Source organism: Rhinolophus hipposideros (assembly GCF_964194185.1).
Source record: "Rhinolophus hipposideros genome assembly, chromosome: 5".
Classification (NCBI taxonomy): domain Eukaryota; kingdom Metazoa; phylum Chordata; class Mammalia; order Chiroptera; family Rhinolophidae; genus Rhinolophus; species Rhinolophus hipposideros.
In genome coordinates, this window is record NC_138051.1 from 11,409,973 (window position 1) to 11,425,710 (window position 15,738).

The following is a 15,738-nucleotide window of genomic DNA, read 5'->3' on the forward strand; positions in this document are numbered from 1 at the left end:
CTAATTTATCTTATAACTGGAAGTTTGTACATTTTGACTACCTTCACCCATTTCACCATCCCCCACTCCCCTCCTACCACCTCTGGAAATCCCACACCTCTAGAATCATAAATCTGACTCTGTTTTTGTAAGTTTGGTTATTTTAGATTTCATATGTCAGTGAGATCATACAGTTTTTTCTTTTCTTTCTCTGTCTGACTTATTTCACTTAGCATCATGCCCTCAACGTCCATCCATATTTTGCAAATGGCAGGAGTTTCCTTCTTTTTTATGGATGAATAGTATTCTACTGTTTATATGTACCACATTTGCTTTACCAATTTCTCCATTGATAGACACATAGGTCATTAAGGCAGCTATTGATAAGCAATTGCTGACCTTGATACATACGGTCGAATCTCAGAAAGACAGCACACTAATAATAGTGACTGAGAGACAGCTTGACAACTGTGGACACCCAAGGAGTGGAAGGAGGAGAAAATTAGCTTCCCAATGTTTGTCTGTCTCATTCAGAAATTTGCACAGGGGACCATTTGTTATCCACACTGCCCATAAATATTTTTTTTGTTTACCATTTATGAGAAGTATATGCTACTTCTATTTGAATTTCTATTTTCCCATATGGTTCTTATGTTTAATATTGGAGGAAAAAATGAGTTAATATTTAGAGATTTATTTGTTTTCTTTTTTAAATTATTAATACTTGATTTGTTTCCTCATTTATTCAGCTCTTGTTTTAACAAGGTATTTTATCTTGCTTTCAGAAGGTTCTGTTTTTTTCATATCCCATTTTTTATTTTATATATAAATAGCTCACACTTTATTTACTCATCCATTGATGGACACTTAGGTTGCTTCCATGTTTTGGCTATTATAAATGTTGCAGTGAGCATGGGGGTCCTTATCTCTTTTTGAGGCAGTGTTTTTTTAAAGATTTTTATTAAAAATATAGCTAACATGCAACATTATATTAATTTTAGGTGTACGCCATAGTTATTCAACATTTATATATGTAAAGAAGTGATCACCATAAGTCCAGCAACCATCTGACACTGTACCACGCTATCACAATATTAATGACTTTATTCTCCATGCTACACATTACACTGAAGTGACATAGTTTTTTAAAATTAGTTTCAGGTGTACAAAAAAATGTGATAGTTAGACTTTTATACTCCACACAAGGTGATAACCCCCCTCCCCAAATCTACTACCCCTCTGACATCGTATATAGTTGTTACAATTCCACTGACTCTATTCCCTATGCTGTACTCCACATCCTGTGACTATGCACACACACGCACACACACACACACACGCACGCATATGTAAAATTATAATTGACATTCATTATTATTCAGCTTCAGCTTCAGGTGTACAGCGCAGTGGTCAGGCATCTACACTGTCCATGAAGTGGTTTCCCTAATAAGACAGTGTCCATCGGATACTCAACAAAATCTTTACATTATTGATTATATTCCCCAAACTGTCTTTCGTATCCCTGTGGCAATTTTGTGGTTACCAATTTGTGCTTTCTAATCCCCAAACCTTCTCCTAATCCCCACTCCCCTCCCATTTTGCAACCCTCTATATCTCTGAGACTGTTTCTGGTTAGTTTGTTCATTTATTCTATTCTTTAGATTCCATATGCAAGTGAGATCGTATGGTATTTGTCTTTGTCTGACTTATTTCACTTAACATAATGTTCTCTAGGTCCATCCATATCATTGCAAATGGTAAGATATCATTCTTCTTGGCCAAGTAATACTCCGTTGTATAAATGTACCACAATTTCTTAATCCAGTCACCTACCAATGGGCATTTTGGTTGTTTCCATGTCTTGGCTATTGTGATTAGCACTGCACCTTACTCCAGTCAGAATGTCATCATCAATAAATCAACAAACAAATGCTGGTGCTGATGTGGAGAAAAGGGAACCCTTGTGCACTGTTGGTGGGATTGCAGATTGGTGCAGCCACTATGGAAAACAGTATGGAGGTATCTCAAAAAACTGGAAATGGAACTGCCTAATAACCCAGAAATTCCACTCCTAGGTATCTATCCAGAGAAATCCAAAATGCTAATTCAAAAAAATGTATGCACCCCTATGTTTATTGCAGCACTATGGATTTATTAGTTTTATACCTGGAAATCTGAACCTCTTATTCCCCTTCACCTTCTCTCTTCTTTTTAAAATTTTTCAATTACAGTTCACAGTCTGTATTATTTTATATTAATTTCAGGTGTACAACATAGTGGTTAGATATTTATATAATTTAAGAAATGATCCCCCTGACTAGTCTAGTACCCACCTGGCACTATACATAGTTATTACCATATTGACTATATTCCCTATGCTTTATTTTGCATTCCCATGACTATGTTGTAGCTACCAATTTGTACTGCCTAATCCCTTCTGCTTTTTCACCAACCTCCCCTCAACCTTCCTCCCATCTGGGAACCATTAAAATATCCTCTGTATCTATGAGTTTTTTTCTGTTTGTTCATTTTGTTCTTTATGTTCCACATATAAGTGAAATCACATTGCATCTGTCTTTCTCTGTCTGACGTACTCCTCTCAGCACAATACCCTCCAGGTCCATCCATGCTGCCACAGATGGCAAGAATCCATTCCCTTTCATGGCTGAGCAATATTTCATTGTATATACGTACCACCTCTTTGTCTTTTTTCCCATCAGTGGACACCCAGGCTGCCTCCACATCTTGGCCAATGAACATATGGATGCACACATCCCCTTGAAGTAGTGTTTTGGGTTTCTTTGGATAAATACCCTGAAGTGGTATTTGTCTGTGATAGCCTTTGTTTTAAAGTCTATTTTGTCTGATATAAGAACTGCTACCCCAGGTTTTAGCTTGTTTGTTTGTTTCTTTTCATATCCAGTCTCATGAAATATCTATTTCCATCCCTTTACTTTTGGTCTTTGTGTGTCTTTTGACCTGAAGTGAATCTCTTGTTGGCAGCATATGTAAGGGTCTTGCTTTCTTATCCATTCAGCCCTCCTTTGTCTTTTGATTGCAGCATTTAATCCATTTACATTGAACGTAACTATTGATAGATATGTAGTTATTGCCATTGTATTATTCATATTTTTGATTTTTTTCATCCCTTCTTAAAGGTGTCCCTCTAAGATTCCTTGTAATATTGTATTGGTGGTGATGAACTCCTCTAGCTTTTTCTTGTCTGGGAAGCTTTTAATCTGTCCTTTGATTCTAAATGACAGCTTTGTGGGTAGAGTACTCTAGATTATAGGTCCTTACTTTTCCTCACTTTGAATATTTCCTGCCAATGACCTGCAAATTTTCTGTTGAAAAATCAGCTGACAGTCTTATGGGGCTTCTCTTGTAGGTAACTAACTGCTTTTTTTTGCTGCTTTTAAGATCCTTTGTGTTTAACCTTTGGCATTTTAAATATGATGTGTCTTGGTGTGGGCCTCTTTGGCTTTATCTCGCTTGGGACTCTCTGTGCTTTCTGGTGTTATGTGTGTATTTCCTTCACCATGTTAGGGAAATTTTCCATCATTATTTCATCAAATAAGTTTTTAATTCCTTGCTCTCTCTCATTCTTCTGATACCCCTGTGATACGAATGTTATGCTTTATGTTGACACAGAGGTCTTTTAAACTATCCTCATTTTTTTTGGATCCTTTTCTTTTTTCGCTGTTCCTGTTAGGTGTTTTATGCTACCTTATCTTCTAAATTGCTGATTCTTTTCTTTGCTTCATCTAATCTACTGTTGATTCTCTGTAAAGTATTCTTCATTTCATTATTGCAGTCTTCATTTCTAAGTGGCCCTTTTTATGTTTTGTATCTCTATATTTAAGCTTCCTACCTGTTCTTTAAGTTCTCCCTGAGATATTGAGCATACTTAGAAGCAGTGTTTTGAACTCTGTGTCTGGTAGACTGCTTGTCTTCATTTTGTTTGTTTCTTTTTCTGGAGTTTTGTTCTGTTCTTTCATTTGGGGCATGTTTCTTTGTCTCCTCATTTTGGCTGCCTCCCTGTGTTTGTTTCTATATATTAGGTAGGGCTGTTATGTCTCCCAGTCTTAGTAGAGTGGTCTTACTCTAGTACGTGTGCTGTGGGTCCCAGGGGTGCAGTCTCCCTGGTCCCCAGAGCCAGGTGCTGCAGGTTTGTCCCTTTTGTGAGTCATGTGTGCCCTCCTATTGTAATTGGGTCTTGGTTGCTGTTTGCACATCAGTGAGAGGGATTCATCTCTGGCCTGATGAGTTATGAGGACTGCCGATGAGTACAGTGGAGGAGGTGTTGTGCAGAGGTGGACCCCATGGAGCAGAATGCACGTTAGCCAGGCTCTGGTGCCTGCCCATTCTGCCTTTCAGTTTTGTCATCCTTGATGGTGGCCAGGTGATGATCCAGCTCAGTCTGAAGCTGGCCTCCGGACATGAGGGTTTCCAGGGCTTTCTGAGAGGGGCCCCATCTCAGGCCAATTTCAGTCATAGCCTGTGCCCTTGCTTTGTGACTCATGCCAGGAACAACCTGGCATGAGTCACAAAGCAATCCACAGATGGCTGACCCTGCACAGGGCTTGGAGGTATTGGAGAAGCCCAGCCACAAACCGAGATAAGCTGTCACTAGTGCCAAACTTGGAGCTTCTTAGCAAGAGGTATAGGGCACACTAAAGCCAGATGTTGCTTGTTTGGGCTTTATGAACCCGTAAGAGATTTTAGCAAAGTCCATAGCATGCGCCAAGGCCAGCTTTCTGTATGGAAAAACCACTGGAGGTGGCGTGGGTGTGCCTGAATGTTGGGTGGGGGAGGGTCTCCTGGAATCACCAGGGCTAGGCAAATGAATGGTGTTAGTTAGGTTGATGGGGTCTCAGCTATGACAGCCACCTGCGTCTGCATGCTGGGATGGGATGGGATCAACAAAGAAAGAATGGCCTCTGCCACCTCCTCCATCTGGAAGATAGTTGCACCTCTAGTCCTCACCCTGAAAAAGACAACTCAGTTCCTCCCCATATGTCCCTGGCACTTTTTGAGCTGCTGCCCCAGTTCTGGAGCTCAGAGCGAGTGAGTCCATCAGTGAATAAATTCATGCATGGGCCCTTTAAAAGGAAAGCCTGGGCCTGCAGCCAACCTTGTCTCACTCAGCCACAGAGCCATTGCTTTTCACAGCCAGAAGTTATGGGGACTTCTCTTCCCAGCACTGGAAACTTAGGCTGGGAGCCTGGTGTGGGGCTGGGACCCCTCACTCCTCCAGGGGTTACCTCCATTGCTGAGATATCAATCCTGATTTTTAACGGTCCCATGATGGTGTGGGACCAGCCTGTTCCACATCTCTGCCCTTCCTATCAGTCTTGAGGTGGCCACTTCTGTATATTTTTAGTTATGGGGCTTTGGTTTAGCTAGACTTCAGGTCATCTTTGATGATAGTTTTTCTGTACTTTAGTTGTAATTTTGATGTGGTTGTGAGAGGAGGCAAGCACAGTGTTTACCTACTTTGCCATCTTGACCAGAGAAATGCCTTCAATTAATGTTTTCTTTTTCCTTCTGATAAATACCCAGAAGTAGAATTTCTGAATCATATGGTATTTCTATTTTTAATTTCTTGAGGAATTTCCATACTGTTTTCCACAGTGACTCCACCAATTTATATTTCCACCAAGAGAATATAGGGTTCCCTTTTTTTCCACATCCTCTCCAACACTTATTTCTTGTCTTTTTCATATCACCCATTCTAACATGAGAGATGATATCTCATTGTGGTTTTGATTTGCATTTCTGTGGTGATTAGTGAGGTTGACCATCTTTTTATATTCCTGTTGGCCATCTACATATCTTCTTGATATAAATGTCTGTTCAGATCCTCTGCATATTTTTAAATCAAATTTGTTTGTTTGCTATTGAGTTGTAAGAGGTCTTTATATATTTTGAATATTAACCTTATCAGATATAGTTTGTAAATATTTTCTTGCCTTTGGGAGCTTCCCTTTTCATTTTGTTAATGATTCCTTTGCTGTGCAGAAGCTTTTTAATTTGATATAGTTCCTCTTATTTATTTTTGCTTTTGGTGTTAAATACAAAAAATCATTCCCAAGATATGTCTTTAGATCTTACGTCAAGTCTTTAGTCTATTCGAGTTAATCTTTGTATGAGGTGTAAGAGAGTGGTCCAGTTTCATTCTTTTGCATGTGGTTGTCCAGTTTACTCAGCACCATTTATTGAGGAGACTATTCCCCTTTGTAAAATCTTAGCTACTTTGTCATAAATTAATTGACCGTACATGCATGTGTTTATTTCTGGGTTCTCTATGTGTCTGTTTTTATGCCAATACTGTACTGTTTTAATTAGTATAGCTTTGTAACATAATTTGAAATTTGAGATATTTGTTCCTCTTTTTCAAGATTGCTTTAGCTATTCATGATCTTTGGTAGTTCCATACACATTTTAGGCCTGTTTGTTCTATTTCTGTGAAAAATACCATAGCAATTTTGATAAGGATTGAATTGAATCTTAGATTGCTTAAAGTACTATGGGCACTTTAACAGTAATAATTTTCCAATCCATAAGCCTATTTCCACTTATTTCTTTGTTTCTTTCAACAATGTCTTATTTTTCAGTGAACAGGTCTTTCACCTCCTTGGTTAAATTTATTACTAGGTATTTTATTCTTTCTGACACAATTATAAAAGAAATTGTTTTCCTAATTTCTCTGATAATTTGTTATTAGTGTATAGAAATTCAGCTGACGTTTTTATATTGATTTTGCATCTTGCAACTTTTCTGAATTCATTAGTTACAACAGTTTTTTTTTTGTTTGTTTGTTTTTTTTTTTGTGGAATCTTTAGTGTTTCCTATATTTAAAATCAGGTCATTTGCAAATAGAGAGAGTTTTACTTCTTCCTTTCGTGTTTGGATACCATTACTTATTTATTTATTTTGCCTACATGCTTTGACTAGGACTTTCAATATTGTTGAATAAGAGTGGTGAGAGTGGGCAACCATGTCTTATTTCTTATCTTAGGAGAAAAGCTTTCAGCTTCTCACTACTGAGTATGATATTAGCTGTGAGCATATCATATATGGTCTTTATTATGTTGAGCTGTGTTCCTTCTATATCCACTGTGTTGAAGGTTTTCATGTTGAGGTGACCAAAATGAAGATATGGAATTTTTATATATAATATTTTTATTACATTGTTTTTCACAAGGGCCTGTATTAAAATTGTGTCTGTGTCTAAGCAAAGAAAACTGCCTACCTATTGGTTTGTCCTGGTGTGGGAGAGCAGAGATAATTGGTTCCTATCACAGATATCGGTCTTGTGGGTATGTTACGATTTTAAGTGCTTATAAGACTATGGTAAAAATAGATACCTATTGATATTACATTTTGAACCATGTGTATCTGTGGAATACACAATCTTAATGTGCATGCTTTTGACTGTAGCTGCAGAAGTATTCCTTTAGACAAACTTATGACCCAATTTAGTCTAGAGAAGGGCAGAGATTATTCACTTTCCATTATTTGTTTTCATTATTTTTGCAATACTCATTTTATTTGCATTTAAATATTTTAAGCAACCTAAGCACAGATGTACAAGTTAAGATGCAGCTAAAAGAAATTGCTTGGTATCCATTACTTCATGTATATCAAGCAGAGAAGTAAAACAAAATAAGATGTTTAACTTCTTTTATGTTTCTGCTTTTGTGATTTTTTTACAAACTTATCTAACATGCATGTGCTATAAAAACAGTTAACAGGAAAGTAACTTGAAATGGTGTTTAGTTTTATTTAATATCATGAAATTTTCACAAACATCCCAATATAATTAAGAACATTTTTAAGTACACATTGTTAAGTGTGTAACAATGTGTAACAATACACATTGTTAAGTGTATTAAGTGTATTAATTGTTAAGTATATTAAGTTGATGTCAGTGGAATAAAAATTTTATGAACAGAAAAAAATAGAAAACAATTTTTATTTTGCTTACATTATAATTCAGTTTAGTGTTAAGAACTACAATTTATGTTCATTGGTGTCAACTTTTAGCTTACAAGTGACTTTCATCAAGTTCTTCTCCTGCTTTCAGGATTCACTTTTGAAATGTGAGTGATTTTAATAAATACTTTTCATCACTCTTTGCCTTTGCTGTATTGATTGATTTATAATGCTTTGGAATTTTATTTATTCTAACAAAACTAACTTTAGTACTGCTCATATCTGATGCAAAAATTATCATATTCACTGGTGAGGAGATGAATATGTGAATATCCCAGAGTATCTTTAAGTAATAAATACTGGAAGATTAAGCCAGTAGAATATTTAGAGATTTATTACATACACAAGCATTTTCTGCAGAAGCCAGAATGTTGGTGGTAATAGCAGCAACAGTTGGAGAGGTCTGGGAGTCCAGTGTGTCAGTGATCTCTTCAGGGGCACTGTACTAATTTTGAGTCAGAGTAGAATATGAAAACCTTTCCTAAGCATATGAGTTAGCAACCAGAGGTGATTGATATGTGAAGAGTGACTAATTTGGGTCAATAAAGATAGTAACACTATATTTTGGATGATAACTTTCTTAACCATGTTTCAAGTATTTAAATATTTATTGACTGATTAGCAACTTTAGCTTTTTATTTTATGAGAAATTGAAGCAAGATTTCTGAGTTATGGTTGAAGATTTTGATCTACTCTAAGAGAAAATTCATACCTTATTGTACTTTTTAATTTATAGGTGAGATGTAAATAAATACCACAGCATTTTAATAAATCAAAGAACAGCTTTTACTTCAGATTAATATTGGACCTTAAAGTAGAAATTACTTTATAATATAATACATATATATCTGTAAGGAGCTAAGTATATAAATGGACAATGGCCAGACTATAAATAAAAATAGAAGTTTGGCCCACAACCTCTGTAGCAACCAGGCATGGAAGCCAAACTGTACCACAGCTTTAAATGGCCAAGCTTGATCAATACCTGCCAGCTTCCCTAAATTTTGCCCCTTTTTAAAATTAGGACCAACAAGAAGAAACCAAATTTGCTTCTCTAACCAATCCCATGGGGTGCCCTGCTTCTACTTAGCCTGTGTCCAGCTTTCTCATGCCAACAACCATTTCCAATCAGGGCATACTTGAAACCTTTCCTTTTCCCCACTGAAAGCTTTTACAGTGCCCTGATTGCTTTTGAATTTCTGCCAAATGAAGTGATGGTGGTCGACTCCCTTGCTATACAGCAAGCTCTGAGTAAATAGACTTTGCTTGTTTTGCTTGATAGTCTTCGTTTATTTCCACATTGGGAAATATAATCGTAGGGGATATTGAAAGTTATAATATCCTAACAATATCATCTACAATTTTTATAGCATTTCCAGGTTATAAATTACTCAATATTAAATAATCTCAGGAAGTAAAACGTTTGCTGAATCTCAGCTAGATATTGAGAAGCAGTCAATTCTTATTTAAGCATTAGCTTTCCAACCATTTCTTGATTCTGAAGTACAGATTTTCACATTCATACTTATAAAAGTAACTGAGATCATCTGAAAGTTATTTTCATATATAATTTATAGTGGTCCTTTGAGTCATTAACCCAGGATCATACCTGATAATTTAAAGTTTTATCCAGAAAAGAGTTCTGACTTTCAGTTAGTTGGTGAGGAATATCCAATATTTAGATAAGAAATTCAATTATCTTTTCATAGAAGCCAAGATGATTAGAGTTCAGAGAGCCCGAGGTACTATGCTGTTTCATTTTAATGCACAGCTGAACCAATTCTGTTTTTAAGTATATATTTTATTGCAAGAAATTGGATCTGCCTTAAGAGCCATAAACTCACACTACTGCATTCATATTTGTTTTTAAACTAATTATTTTGCCAACTAATAGATTAAATTTGTTCTGTTAAATAATAGAAGCCCTTAACTTTATAAAAATCTCCTTGCAGTTTTCTCCTGGACTATTATTTAGTTATCTTCAAACACAAGTTACAACAGACAATGCCAAAATAACTTTTCTGGGGCTTTAAAAGAAAAAAAAAAATGAAAAACACCTGGTAATGCACACTTCAATCAGGAAATCTGAGGATTCAATAGTGGGTCTCAATCTTTTTTAGTTTTCATAACAATAATGACAAATAAATTCATACACGTAGTATTCATTATGTGCCAGTTATTGCTCTAAGCTAGGGGTGTCCAAACTTTTTTCAACTTTTTTACCAAGGGCCATATGCGGTAAAATACACAAACAGCCGGGCCACTCACTTGAGGTGAAGTACGTAATGCCTCACCTGGTTTATTTAACTAAACTAAATATATTTTTGGAATTTGCTACGGGCCAATTAACAATGGATTGCAGACTGCAGTTGGCCCGCAGTTTTGACACCCCTGCTCTAAGTACATTATACCAATTTTAGGAGGTCAGTATAATAATTTCTTTCTTAACACTTCCTTTTCATTTATAATGTTTTTGTGATCTAAATCAATGATTCTTATATTTTAGATTTGAATATCATTTAAAAAATGGGAAACAGTAGCAGAGTATTCTTGTCAAGTGAGGTCTTGGGAAACTGCATACCACCATAGACACAACTGTCTACTTTCATCACCTTTTCACTAAAAAGCAAGAGTTTAACATCAAAACAGTCAGCCCCAAATTAGAGTAAAGGACACTCCTTCACTGAAAAAACTAATTATTTTGCTAACTGAAAAATTTTGCTTTATGAAAACCTTATTTTATTCCTTATTTCTTTAGATTTTAACATGGATAGTAAAAGGTTTACTGATGAACAAAGCCAGTCTCTGGTCTTACCTTAAAGAATAAATTAGAAAATTTAATAGGTCAGACTAGTTGATGGAAAAACAGCTAATCCTTTTGTCAATATTATTGAAAACAGAACAAATTTCTCTAGTTTTGTGTGGATAAATTAATTGGCTGTTTGAATTCTTTACTTTTTAATTTTTTTAGCCTAATGACTGAAAGCAGTGAATGTACAAAACATGGATAGATTCACAGCCCTGTTTGTTCATTTGCTTGTAAAACTGTCAGATAAATGTGTTTTGCATACTAAGCAGTAAGTTTATTTTCCTCATGTTTTTACTTCAATCACTCACCCACAAGAATATCAATATATCCCTATTATACACCAACTAAAGAGCTGAAAAGTGATACAGTTTCTTATATCTTTGAGTTAACACTCACTTCTCCAAAGTCCTCTACTTTGATGTTAATATCACTATGCTTTTGGGACTACTAAAGGTCATACTTCAAGCTCAAGAGATTTGGTGTTTGTTTTTAGAGCATACAAAGCATCACTCAATTTCCCCCCCCCAGGGGTTTAAATTTCAAGCTATGTTAATTTGTTATTAGGTGCCACTTACTGATTTTTTCATTAATTATCTCTTTAGGTCTTTGGTTGATCTATTGATTATTCTTGTGGATGACTGAAGAAAAAAGTATCAAATTCTATTTTCAGAAATCAAGAAATAGCTAATAAAGTGAATTAATGTCAAAATACATATTATTGGTTGAATAGAAAATTGGATGATAATTTAACTCTGCATAGAGATAAAGGATCACTGAGAGTAATCTAAATGCTAGATTAAGGTTTTATTAATTTGTGAAAAAGAATGGAAATGTAATCATATTCTCTGCTTTTAAAGAGGATATTACTTCTGGGATGGGTTTCTTGATCACATTAAAACCTTCAAAAAATCAGGAAATGACAGATGATTATGTAGTGATCAATTGGCAAAATGTAACTCAAAAAAATATCTGAAAAATGCTGTGAGTGAGACTATAGAGATATTAATTACAAGTTGATTTGATTAGTGATTAATATAGTTTATAGACAAAAGGACCCCAGTAAAATAGTTTTATGCTACATAGCAAAACGTTTGATTTTAGATTTCTAATTCCATTTGAAAAATTAGTTGAAAATAATTTGTAATGAAACATATTGTAGTGGGTTGTTCTGTGGTCCCCCCAAAGATATACCCTAATCCAACCCCCAGTACCTGTGATTGTGAATTTATTTGGAAAACAATTTTCACAGATGTAGTTAAATTAAGACTCCCTAAGAGACAGTAAAAACATAGTAGGAGCTATGCATTAGACAAGGCCATTAAATAGAATAATTTAAAGGAAAGATAGATCAGGTAAGAGACTAATTCTGTATAATTCTGAAGTTATAATAAAGTATAGTTTGGAAATTATAAATATACAAACAAACAAAAAACACAATGTCCTAAAATGAGAGCATCCTGAATTACTAATAAAGAAACTATAACTAGGAAGGAAGGAAGGAGGGAAGGGAAAGGAAGGGAAGGAACGAAGGAAGGAAGAAAGAGCAAGAGTCCCACAGGGAAAGTATACTGAATTACATAGGTGGACTTAAGTCCAAATGAATCATGTCTTTACAAGAGACGCAGGGGACAAAGCCATGTGAAGATGGAGGCAGAAACTGGAGTGATATTTCTACCAGCCAAGCAATTCCAAGGATTTCTGTAGGAACCAGAAGCTAAGAGGGAGTCATGGACAGAGTTTTCCTCAGAACCTCAAGAAGCAACCAATGCTGCCAAAACTGATTTTAGACTTCTGGTCTCTAGAACTGTGAGGGAATTAAATTCTATTTGTTTTTAAGCCATCAATTTGTGGTAATTAGTCACACCAGCTCTAATAAATTAATACACTTATCATAGATTAAAATGTCAGAAGTTTGTAAAACTAAAACAGAAGAGTAGTTACAACATATTGAGTTGACAGGAGTTAGTAGAGGATTAACTCTAAATTATGAATCTTCCCTACTTTTATTTCATGTCCATATTAACAAGCTGAAATAAAATTAATTGAATTTGCAACAGCTTTTGATTTCATGTTACGTTCCAACACCATTGAAAATACAGGGATAATATAAATGCATACAATGAACTCAAAATGTATGAGCAGAAAGTGATTAAAATAAAAATTAATTTGGGATTCAACTATCTAAAATATCTAAAAAAATAATTCCTGAAACATAAATATTTAGAGGGGAAAGTCACTTGGGAAAAAAAAACCTTTTAAGTTCTTAAGCAGAACATGAAAGATGCCATTAGTATCATTTATACTAATTAATTAATTATATTAATTGCTCAGATTAAATAGCTAACAGCACAACAGCAATCTTTATACACAGTCTTTTTAGTTTTCAGTCAATTATTGTTTTTATAATTGTTAGTAATTTCATCATCTATATGATAGTTACTTGTAATCAATTAAAAAGAATTGCATTGTGTTTTGGGGAGATTTTTTTTGGTTTGCCCTAAGTTACGCTGACTCAGAAAAATGATCCAAATTTATCTACTTAAATTTACCAAACATCCATTAAACAGAGCAACAAGCTAACATAATTAGGTCAGGTACTTAGACCTCTTAAAATGTATTTTAGAAAATGATTTAATAGTATTTAAAAAAAAATTCTACCAAATTATACAGAATCTGGATCATTACTATCATTACCAATTATTATCAGAGTAAATGTATGCATCTAAATGTCATACTTTAAATTCTTCATAAACTTCACAAATGATAGAGTTCTCATTAAGCAAATAAAATGTAGCATCAAGCCAAGGGAATATAGAGAATTAAAATCTCACTTTGGATAAATGTTTAATTAATCATTGTTGACTAATTAATTCAAGCCTTTTATTTCTATTCTAAGCTTTTCTCACTTGATATTAGAATATGTAACAAATGGAGTTTCAAAAATATATTTTGAAAGATGCTATGTCAAAGTAAAGGTTATCTCCTGATGAGATTTTTAATTAATTACAGAAAAGTTCAGTAGAGGTTTAATATGAAAAAAACTTCACTGTAAATAGGTTTGGGAATGCTACAATTTGTTTTGATGTGCTACTGAGTAAAATAAGTTTGTAAAGCAACATGGAAATATATTTTAATAGCAACTTTCTCTTTTTCAAGCCATTGTATTAAGCTATTATGTAAAATTTTTACTGTAGATGAAAGGAGGTATGTATGGAAAGTATCAGAGAGACATGTTTTAGTGGTATAACAGTTTTAAATTTGATTCCTTGCCTTACAAACTACAATATTGAATGAGATAACCAGTATAAAGTATATCACATGGTAAGTGAAGCAGAGAGATAGGTATTCAATAAATGCTAGCTATTATTACATTAAATTTTTTATTATTCATTTAAATTTGCTAGATGTTTTAAATTTTTTGGGGGGGGTGTTGTATCTATTCTCTCATTTTAAAATCTCAAAAAATGGAAGATAGTGAATTTTATTAATCCTATTGATTATGGAAAATATGTATCTTTTGACCCTATTTATTAATTAGAAAATGGGCATGCATTAGAGTTCATGTGTGTTCTTATACAATGGGATAAGTAGCTGGCTATTTCTGATATTTTCCTAAGTGATGTCAATATCAGGAAATGAATATTTATGAATACCTTTTCCTTAACTTTCGTGTGCTCTTCAAATCTATTAACCTTCACCTTTTTGCCATTTCAATAATCCAGCCCCATGAACACGTTAGATTTTGTCATCTTTTAGAATTTCTATTTTTCTAAAAAATTTAGAAGCAGTCTTTTCTTTGCCTATCTCCATTCCCCATCTTTACTGAATCTTTGATCTCATGGAGACTCCTAAGGCCTTGACCACCTTTCTTTCTCTTTTTCTCTTTTCGGTTTTTTCTTTCTTTCTCTCCCTCCCTCCCTCCCTTTCTTCCTCCTTCCTTCTTTCTTTCATCCTTCCTTCCTTCAATTATTGTGTAGTAATTTGTTGGGCCTTTTCTGTCTTCACTTTCCCCTCTTTTTAAAACATATCGTATGATCAATATGAGCCAACCTGTTGTGATTGCAATCAATGGAAAGATAATGAAGTCTGATTAAGGCAAAAAAGTGACATAACAACTATAGGAAGGGCAGTGATTTAGCTGGTCCTCATCAAACCCTGGAAATGGATGGTTTATTCAGTAAATAGTATTAAAACACTTGATTAACCAGGGGGGAAACAAACTAAAGTGTTTAATTTGATTTAATTTATAGTTTTACATAAAAATAAATTTATCTATTTAGGAAAGTAAATCTGTAATTCTAAGAATTATAGGAAACTCTTATGATAAAATTGGGAGAAGAATTTCTTAAACAAAGGTCAAAGGGGAAATACTGAATGTATTTTATAACCTTAAATTTTATATTTATATCTATCTATAACACAAAAAAAAAACGCCATGGAGTTCAAAGCAAGCTGTGGTTAAACATCTTTAATGCATATAACTGGCAAAAGATTAACCAGAGTAGAAAAATAATTTCTCAAATCAATATGAGAAAATATAGGATAAAAATTTGGGTAATGAGTATTATATCTATCAATTAAGGTAAAGCAAGAATAATGTGGTACATTGAAAAGGGGATTTGACGACTTTAATACAAGGACTATTTACAAAGGTGAGGTTAGGAAACCTACTAGGAAAAGATCCATTCTGTGGGGCTAGCAGCAGAAGAAAGGAAAATGAATGGGTAAGGGAAGAGAGAAGTTATCAGAACACAAAAATAATAAAAGGGCTGTGTGACAGGAGTGTAACCTCTGGTAGAGGGACACTGCCAACCCCTGGCAACCAGCGGGGAGAATGCCAGTGGCACAAATATCCACTATCATTCCTTTCCTACTCTCTGGATTCTCTGCTAATGTCTCTCATTAGGCAAAGCCAACTGGAAGCCAGGGGGATGGAAGACAGCATCCAACTT